Source organism: Equus asinus, chromosome 8 (genome assembly GCF_041296235.1).
Source record: "Equus asinus isolate D_3611 breed Donkey chromosome 8, EquAss-T2T_v2, whole genome shotgun sequence".
NCBI lineage: Eukaryota > Metazoa > Chordata > Mammalia > Perissodactyla > Equidae > Equus > Equus asinus.
Window position 1 is genome coordinate 30,580,803 of NC_091797.1, and position 10,178 is coordinate 30,590,980.

General features: G+C 41.0%; 1 pseudogene; it reads right to left on the reverse strand.

Moving 5' to 3' along the window:
• Positions 1-1,215: 1,215 nt before the first annotated feature.
• LOC106834636 (reactive oxygen species modulator 1 pseudogene) lies at positions 1,216-5,470 on the reverse strand (annotated as a pseudogene).
• Between the last annotated feature and the right edge of the window lie 4,708 nt (positions 5,471-10,178).

Genomic DNA, 10,178 nt, shown 5'->3' on the forward strand with positions numbered 1-10,178 from the left:
CCCCCAAGTTGTTCTCCCTTTATCGCAGAGTTCCAGTTGATAACACAAGCAAGGCATAGATAGATACGGGTCCTCCTGTGAGGCGGACCCACTCACTTCCACAGACAGTCATGGGGCAGTGGCCTGTGATTTACCCTGAGAGGAAGGCCTCCAGCTCTCCCCAGAGTGTTCCAGCGCCACAGTGACTGCCTGGGCCTGGTCTACAGGCCCTGGGGAAAGGGTGCAGAGGAGCCCTCTGAGGCTCCCACACACTCACCTCCCAGAGACACAGGGCGCAGAGGAGGAGCCCTCCTCCAGGCCACTTGCTCCCAAATCCTTAGTGACAATTACAGGACTCTCTCCAGGCACCAAGCTTTGAATAGCCAGTGGTTGAAGAATACAACTACCACGAGGCCTGAGGTGCACCATCAGCCTTTTGTCCCTCAAGGAAAGAAGTACTGGGGGTGAGAGAAAAGCCTCTATATTGTCTATGCCAAGTAGGAAGTGAAGACCAAGATGGCGCGAGGACCAGGCAGTTCAGAGTGTGCCGGGCAGGGGGCGCACTTTCACATTTTGAACCATATGAATATATTACGCAATAAGATAAAAAGAATTAAAGGGAAATGAGAAGAATGAAATCTATTTCCTTGTCATATTGGCACTCTCAGACGTTACTGCTGGGAGCATAAATTGACACTACCTTCCTAGAAGTTCAGGGAACTTGAAAGTACCAACATCTCTTAACATACCGTTCCAATTTAAGAATTTAAGGACGTAGAAATGTACACAAAAATTTACAAAAGTAAACAACCAAAATTTCCAATGGATGACTATTAAATAGAAGATGACAAAACTCTATTACATAATGCAAATTTAATCTATATGTGTTTATAATAACATATAGATATTATGGATAATACATATATATTAGGGGCAATGCATCTACTGTGTGTGCTGCTACTGGTGATTCAACCCTGAGCCAAAACTGACATGGCCCTGCCCTTAAGGAACTTAGAGTCAAATGAAGAGAAGACGTTAAACACATGGTCACACCATTCAGTGAACGACTGTAAAGTGAGATGGATTCTATGAAAGAAAGGCATTTGAGAACATATGGAATATGATGCAGCCACTGAAAATAGTGATTCTTTTTTTACTCAAAGACTTTGGTTTTATTATAGTACATGGGCTGGGACTGATGGGAGGGGTCGATGTAGTGAGCAACCATTGCCCTGATTAGCATCGGATGCCTGTCCAGATAGCCAGGAACGTGCCAAAGATACCCCCAGTCTACGTTATGGTTTTCTCCTTGCTGCCCATCGGCTCCCGACCCTGCATTCAGATCCCGAGACAGGAAAAGTTGCCAAAGAGCGCCCCGGCTGCCGAAGCCCGTCTTCACACGGTCAAAGCAGCTTGGCTGGGACTGTCCATAGGAACCCAGGGCCACCGGCTTCTCGCTCACGGCCTTGATCGCTCAGCTCTACGTCTCACCTGAAGCAGGAGGCAGTGCGCTGAAAATAGTGATTTTGAAGACTCTACAGTAATAGGTGTGGCATAAAAATTACTAGAAATTTTCGAAGACTGTAATTCAACCTTGGTTCAAATCAGTTACAAGTCATGAGGATATCTAATGGGAAACATTGCAGGAAAAGAACTTTGTTGATATGAGTCTTTGAGTGCAGGATAGGTATAGGGGTATGCACAGGTGCAGATGGTACGTATCACGGTGGACCAACATTTGGCCAAGGGAAAGAAGGCTTAAGATTGGTTTTATTCATGCTTTGTCTCCAGTAAAGGGAGCTACCTTTCCATCTTTAAAAATGTGATAAAGTCACATAACTTCTGTGATAGGCTATTTCTAATTTCAAAAGTTATAGCCTAAAATTTAAGGCTTTGATTATTTGTTACAGGAAATTGCACTTGTCAGAGTGTGTGTTACCGCAAAGCGTGTTTGTTCCCTTCAAGTTAAGACTATATTTGTTATGTGAAGTTACATTTGTACACTGACCTTAAATTGATAACCCACTGTTTAGGACCTCGCTGATTTCATTACGATTAATCATATCTGTATATTATGTTGCCAAAGTGAATTTCACGTCTAGAGTTTCCCTCTTTATGGGTCACAAGTAAAATAAAATGGTATGATAGCATATTTGCTTCCAAAAACACAACACTATATCTTGAGCCTCCACAAAGGAAAGCATTTATGATGTAACCTAAGTAAAGAAGACCACCACCTTCTAATACACTATATTCAAAATTATGTTTGAGAAAAAAAGGATGCATGAGAAAAAGAGGGGGAAAAATAATCAAAATGCAGAACTTTTCATTATGTTTTCAAGTGTCATGTAACATACTTATCATACCTAGGTACGAAAAAATTGTTTTAAGAACATTTCCCTGAGTCCGAGGAGTCAGTCTCTCCTCCTTGTGACCTTTGAGGACACAAAGGTCAGATGGGGGACACTGGAAAATTTCTGTTTGCATTTCCTTTTTTTTTTTTAAGATTGTCCCTTTGGGGCTGGCCCTTTGGCCGAGTGGTTAAGTTCGCACGCTCTGCTTTGGTGGCCCAGGATTTCGCCAGTTAGAGTCCTGGGTGCGGACATGGCACCACTCATCAGGCCATGCTGAGGCGGCATCCCACATGCCACAACTAGAAGGACCCACAACCAAAGATACACAACTCTGTACCAGGGGGATTTGGGAGAAAAAGGAAAAAAAAAATTAAAAAACATTGTCCCAGAGCTAGCATCTGTTGCCAATCTTTTTTTCTTCTCTCCAAAGCCCCCCAGTACATAGTTGTATATTCTAATTCTAAATCCTTCTAGTTCTGCTGTGTGGAACACAGCCTCAGCATGGCTCGATGAGCGGTGCTAGGTTCATGCCCAGGATCTGAACTGGTGAAATCCTGGGCCCCCCAGAGGAGGATGTGGCCCCTTAAGCCGAGGCTGCAAACCTAACCACTTGGGCTTGGGGCCGGGCCCTCTGTTTGCATTTCTTTACCTAAAGACTAATGGGGACTTTTATTCCATATGGTAATTATTTCCCCAGTGACTTTCCAGCTCTTAGAGAGATAAGAACGCTCCTGACATTAATTTCAAACAGATGGCTGTAATGTCTTTTGCCGTCTCATCTTTCCTCTCCCTGTTTTCCCAAACTGTCCAAATACAGCTAACAGCACAGATTTGGAATGGGGGGAAGCAAGATGGGGGCTGAGAATGGCCCTGTGACATTGGCCTTGAGGACACTTTCCGAGGCCAGGCATCGCCTATGTTTCAGCTCACACTGCTACAGGAATGTTATTTCTAACCACGTGCCCATCTCACAAAGTTCCTCTCCTGCAAACCATCCTGGGTGAAGGTCCTAGAGAGTTTCTCATAATAGAAAATTTCATATCCAGACTTGGAAATAACTGGTCATTTAAGCGGGCTAGAGGTTGGGTTAGAAGAAAGAGATGTGGTTTTCTGTATCTTACTGTCATTTCTTTGATGGGAAATGGAAAGTGTTAAATCAAAAGCAAGTCTGTACACATACTGCTCTTCTCTGCAATTTCTGCCTTGAGTCACAAAGACCTCCCTCTCCAGTCCCCAGTCCCAGTTGCCAGGGAGGCATCACTCACCACCACCACACCCTCCATAGGTAGGCCTCCCAGGAGACAGCCACTGCTCATGTAAAGTTCATTACCACTGCAAAAAGCAATGTCAAAGATCCAGGGAAGACACATCCTTTAAAGTAAGTCTAGAACCACGCTCCTCAGAAAAAATTAGTCATAAAAGAAAAAAAAGTGTTACTATACTTAATAGCATCTCGTTTTATTTTTACGCAAGATGCAAATTCAACATAAGAAATGCTTATTGTGGGCCAACGTAGCATGGAGCCAGGGGCTGTGTGAACGTGCCACACTGTGCTGGATCCGGGGAATGCAGCAATGAGCAGGACAGACAGGTCTCTACTGTTTTTGGGGTTCTCGCCCAGTGAGGAGTATAGATAGATGCGCAGATAGAGAAGCAATGACAAAAACGAAAGACATCATGGATGTGACATACTTAGTGCAGCATGTACAATAGTGTGCATCACTGAGTCACAGCAGGGAATGGAAGGCCAGAGCCAAACTCTTCTAGTGTATGGAACTGAAAAGGTCTGGACCACAGAACAATTGGGGAGAGGAGGCTGGAGAGGGTGGCAGGTGGGCAAAGGAGTCATTCACTCTGTGTGTCCCCGGCTGCTGGCGCCGCTCCACAGGCTCTGTTAGTACCCCAGGAAGTCATCCACCTGTTCCACAGTCTCTGCACCTCGTGCCAGGTTGTCCTCTGGGGTGGCTCTGCCCACCTCCTCTGTGGGCTTCCAAGACCTCAGTTCACAACCCAACAGGCCCTAGCTCTCTTCTCTTCAGTTGTTGTGGTGACCTCCTGCTCTCTCAGGCTAGTCTTTAGTGATGCTGGTCAAGGCATGGACATCGTTGTATAAATGGGACCACTCTTTTTGCTCCATCTTGCTGGTGGCAGCGTGTAAAAGGCAGGCATGTCACATCACCAAAAAAGATCACATTCTAAGAAGACAGCGATTGCATCCTAAAGAGCTTATGAAAGTATATGGTGGAAACGTGGGTTGTTTAATGTGTACATTATCAAATTCCGAATAATAAATTTAGCATGACCAGAAAACAAATTATCTTTTACATTTTCCTGCGTACTCTGAGTAAGACTTGCATTTGTGGTCATCAAGGAAGCTCTGTAACAGCTGTTGAGAGAGTCATCAGGAGCCAGGCTTCACACATGAGGCAGTGTCCCGGGTAATGACGTACCAGCGTCAGGTAAATGGTATCAGGGAACGGCAGAGGCGAGAGATCTGTGTTGTTTCCGTACAAACATGCCAAAGATCCACACCACTGTGAACACTGACAGGGTTGCCATCTATTTCCTCACAGCGGGAAGTATGAAATTATCCAGGAACCGCACATTTGACAACAAAGAATATGAAGCGATGGTTCCTGGGCCTGAATGGGAAGAGATAATGCCTGGAAACTGCAAAAAATCTTCACGTGCACAGATTGGACAGTTAAAAAAATACGTAAGTTCATCTTTTCACCCGTTAATCTGCATTTCATCAATACATCACTATACTTCACTTGGCCTATGTATTTTGTAATAGATTTAAAAATCAACTTGTTTGTAGATTTTCTTAAGCCCTGCACACACTAGGTGCGACTCTGCTTCAACATGTCCAAACAGAGCTCTTGACCTTCTCCCCTACACCCGCTCCTCATTTGGTGCCTGTCTCCCAGTGACCGGCCTCACCAGAAATCTAACTTTCTCCCTCCAACTACCCTGTCTCCACCACCACCGCCAGCCTCACATCTAATCCGTTTTCAAGTCCTGCAGATTCTGTCTGCTAAGCATCCTTCTACATCTCTGATCTCTCTGCCTCTCCACTATTACCACCCGAGGCCAGGCTTCTCTCACCTCTCACCTGTGGACCACTGCAGCTCCATCCTGACTGCCTCCCTGCCCCCTCTTAATTTCTGCCAACTCTTTCTCCATTTTGTAGCCAGCGTGTGCAAATACCATCACATCTCTCCCTAATCCAGAAGCATTGCCTCTCATCGCTGAAGTCTGAAGTCTGAGCTTCTTAACGTGACCTGGAAGAGAAAGTTAAAGCAACAGCATTATTCTTTGTTTGGGTTTCAGAGGGGAAAACTCTTACTTCATTTAAGATTTACTCAAAATTTACTTCATTTAAAAAATGTATAATAGGACCAGCCCCGGGAGCCTAGTCGTTAAGTTTGGCATGTTCTGCTTCAGTGACCCAGGTTCAGTTCCTGGGCCTGGACCTATACCACTTATTGGTAGCCATGCTGTGGCAGTGACCCAAGTACAAAATAGAGGAAGATTGGCAACAGATGTTAGCTCAGGGCAAATCTTCCTCAGTTGAAAAACAGAAACAAACAAACAAAAACTCTCTCTCTATGTATATAATGGGATGAATCTTTAAACAATGTAATCACAAACTGATATTTTTGCCTTCGAATAGAATGCACCTTTGGGAAAAGCTTAGTAAACTCACAGATGCCCCATTTATCTCAACTGATACCAATTTTGAACCATCATTAAATTTCACAGATATCATTGTAATTTATCTAAAGAATGTGTTGCAAGCATTTGGAACAATTAAATCAGATAATAAGAGGTTTTTGTAAATTTCTTAGACCTAGGAGAATTCTTATTTTCTTCCCTTTGGATGTCAGAATCTTGAGAGCAGTATATGCAAAGCAAAAATGCAGTCACTTTGAGAATGGTACTTAGCTTTTTGAAGTTTTCCTAATCTATTCAGCAAGCCCTTTATGGTAAAGAGCCTCACAGAATCACCAACCCCTTATCCAGCACTACTAATTGGCCCTGTTTTTTAAGTAAGTAAAATATTACTCAGTTGATGCCCCTGCATACTTCTTCCTCATACCCTTCCCCCTCCCCAGAGGTACCCACTACCATGAATGTGATAGTTATCCTTCTGACAAATGCTTTTGTGCTATTACCATATTTTTGTGTATCTGTGAAAATACACAGCATTTTCAGTGTGTTCAAGCCAGATTTATTTATTAGCTAACATGCTGCTGTCTCGTTTCGTGTTCACATTACATCCCTCTGTTGCCCCTTTCCTCTACAAGGAATTTCACGACTTTTTCGGCCTCGCCCAAAGGTTTGCATTTCCATATAAAACTAATACAGAGAACTGAGCAAGATCTTGCTGTAGAAGTGTCATCGCAGATATTTATATTTCGCATTTTGTGGAAATTGTAAAAATATCACAGAAAAGAAACACAAGGTTATTTTTTTTTAGATAACCTGGTGGATAGGTTTCAATAAATATCCAATAAATATGGTTTTGCCAAAGTCCAAACAGGCTGCCCACGCATTGGGCCTTTTTCTTGAATTGGTTGGGGCCAGGAGACTTTATTTTATTCTATTTGAGTAGGTGTTACACTTGCATGGTTTGAAATTCAAAGGATGGAAAGGGTATGTGTGAAAAGTCTCCCAGCCACTTCCTCCCCCACCTCACACTTCCCTTCCTTGAAGGCAACTAATAATGTCGTATAGTCTAGGGATCCTTCGGCAACCTGCTTGCTCTTTCCTACTAACTTTATATTTTGAGACACTTTTTTTGAAACATGTAGACCCAGATAGCTCATTTTCTCTGTCTGTAACAGTGCTGTCCAATAAAACTCTCTGCAGTGATGGCAATGTTCCAGATCTGCACTGTCCCGTATGGTACCCACGAGCTGCACATGGCTACTGAGCGCTTGAAATGCGGCTAATGTGATTGAGGAACTAAATTTAAGATTTAAAACATAGAATTAATTTTAATTAATTTAAAGTTAAGTTTAAATAGTCACATTTGGCTTGGTCTACTACACTGGGCAGTACAGTTCTATGCATTTAATTATATACATTATAGCTCTGTAATATTTAATTATATAAATATACTACAAATAATGTATCCATTCTTTTGTTTATGGATATTAAAGTTATATCCAGTTTATGGTTATATAAAACAATCCTGCAATAAACATACTTCTGTTTGCCTTATTGTGCAAATGTGGGAAGGGTTTGCGTATAAATTTATAAGTGGAACTGTATGATCAACTCTACTAGATATTGCCAAATGGTCTGCCTGTCAGTTTTTCCAGTTTACATTCCCATCCATGTGAGAAGGTCTCTGTGGCCCCATAGCCTCACTAACATTTGATGATACCGGACTTATCAGTGCCAATTTGCTAGATGTGAAATACTATCTCATTGCTATTTTAATTTGCATTTTGTGTTTCCTCTTTGAGGAATTGTTTTTCATACTGTTTTCATTTTTCTCTTGAGTTGATTGTCATTTTCTTATTGATTTTCGGAAGCTCTCTATAAATCCTAGGTAGTAATTCTTTCTTGTTTATATGCCTATATATGAAGTCTACTATAATTGCCTGTTATTATTAATTTCATTTTTGGAATAGCAGTATATTCACAGGTATTTAAAAAGCTATACAATCAGGCTTCTTCAAAAAGTCAAACATAGAATCAGCATATGACTGAAAAAGATTCTCTCCTCAACCAACTCCACCCACGTTCCTCTAAGTCCTTTCTACGTTGGCCTATAAACACTTAAAAAAAAAAAAGCTAACATAGTTTCTAACAGCTCAAGGCCACATCCCTAGGATGACCCTTGCCCCTCTTAAAGTGCCTGCTTGAGAAAACTCAAGGTTGCCAAAAGAGTATATTGTTTGTTCCAGCCAACACCTGGAGATAGGGCCCCTGTCTCCCTGCCTCTGTGGGAGGGTAGGAGCCTCACTTGGACAAGCACCAGCTAACAAACCCAAACCCCCCTTCCCGTTTTTTATAACTTTTCACTTTCGCGACTCTACTGAGCTCCCACTCGCTCCCCTCCCTATTCCCTCATTGTCCTTTTAAAACGCCCAGTTACCTCTGTTCAAATCAAAGTTGGATTCCGTTCATGCTGGACTCTTTCCCTATTGCTGTGGTATATTACCAACTAAAATCTGATCTTACCACTTTAACTATGTCCAGCTTTGTTTATCTTCGACATGACCCAGCAATTCTGCTCCTAGGCATGTACCCAAGAGAAATGAAAACATATGTCCACACAGAAACTTGCCCAAGAACGTTTATAACAGCGTTATTTATAATAACCCAAAGGTGAAAACAGCTCAAATGTCCATCAACTGATGAATGGATAAATAAATTGTGATGTATACACGGAATGGAATGTTATCCAGACATAAAAAGGAATGTGGTACTGATACATGCTACAACTTTGATCAACCTCGAAAATATTGTGCTAAGAGTAAGAAGCCAGACACAAAAGGTCACGTATTGTATGATTCCTTTTGAATGATGCCGACAGAATAGGCAAATCCATAGAGATAGAGAGTAGATTAGAGGTTACCAGGGGATGAGGTCAGAGGGATTGGGGAGTGATTACTTGATGGATATGAAGTGTTTTTATGGGGTGATAAAAAAGCTTTGAGCTTGGAGAAAGGTCATGGTTGCATAACATTGTGAATACACTAAATGCCATTGAACTGTACACTTTAGAATGGTTAACTGCATGTTACGTGAATTTCACCTTAAAAAGAAGATAACCAATAAAAACTCTCCCTCATAATCCTGTTGTCTGGCTACTCTGTTACCCCTTCTCAGAGGTAACTGATGTTTTGTTGTTAATTTGTTTGTTTTTGAAAACCCCATTTATAGTGACTTTTAATAAATAGAAACTTTTAATTTTAACACAGACAAATTTATCAATCTATTCCCTTAGGGCTTGTACTTTTCAAGAATCTTATTTCAGAAATTCCGTCTTATCCCAATAATGTACTGTCTTATATTTTTTCTAAAAGTTTAAAAAATTTGCTTTTCACATTTAGGTCTTTAATCCATTTGGACTTCTTTTTTTCTGTATGGAATGAGATACAGAAAAAATTTTATTTTTTCGTATGGAGAACCAATTGTCTCAGCACAGTTTGTTGAATACTCAATCCTGTCCACAGGACAACGACAACCTACCTATGTCAAATATTGGGTAACCATACGCATACATGATTTTTTCCCCTAAACTCCCTATTTTGCTCTGCTGGTCTATTTGTTTTTCCCTGTGTCGATACCAGACTATCCTAATTACTAAAAGATTATTATAATTCTTGATATATGGTAAGGCAAACCCTCAAATTTGTTATGTTGGTTATTTTTGATCCTTTTTTCATTCATATAAATTTTGGAATCAGTTCATAAAGTCCAGAAAAAATGTTACTGAGGATTTTTAATAGAATTGTATTAGGTTTATAGATTAATTTGGGGAGAGTTAACATTATGGTAATATTAAGTCTTCTCATCCATAAACATGGTATGTCTCTCTGTTTATTTAGGTCTTCTTTAGCACCTTTCAATAACATGCGTCATTTTTCTCAGAAATTTCTTGAACATTCTTGTTTGATTTATTCCTAATTATCTTAGAATTTGTATTGTATTGTAAAGGGCTCTTATAAGATTTTATTTTCTTACTATCTGCTGCTGGTATAAAGAAAACCAGTTGTTTTGCTTATTAATATCATATCCAGTAACTTTTCTAAGCTTTCCTATCAATTCTAAGAATGTGGTGGGTTTTCTATATAGACAATCAGATCCTTATAAACAATACAA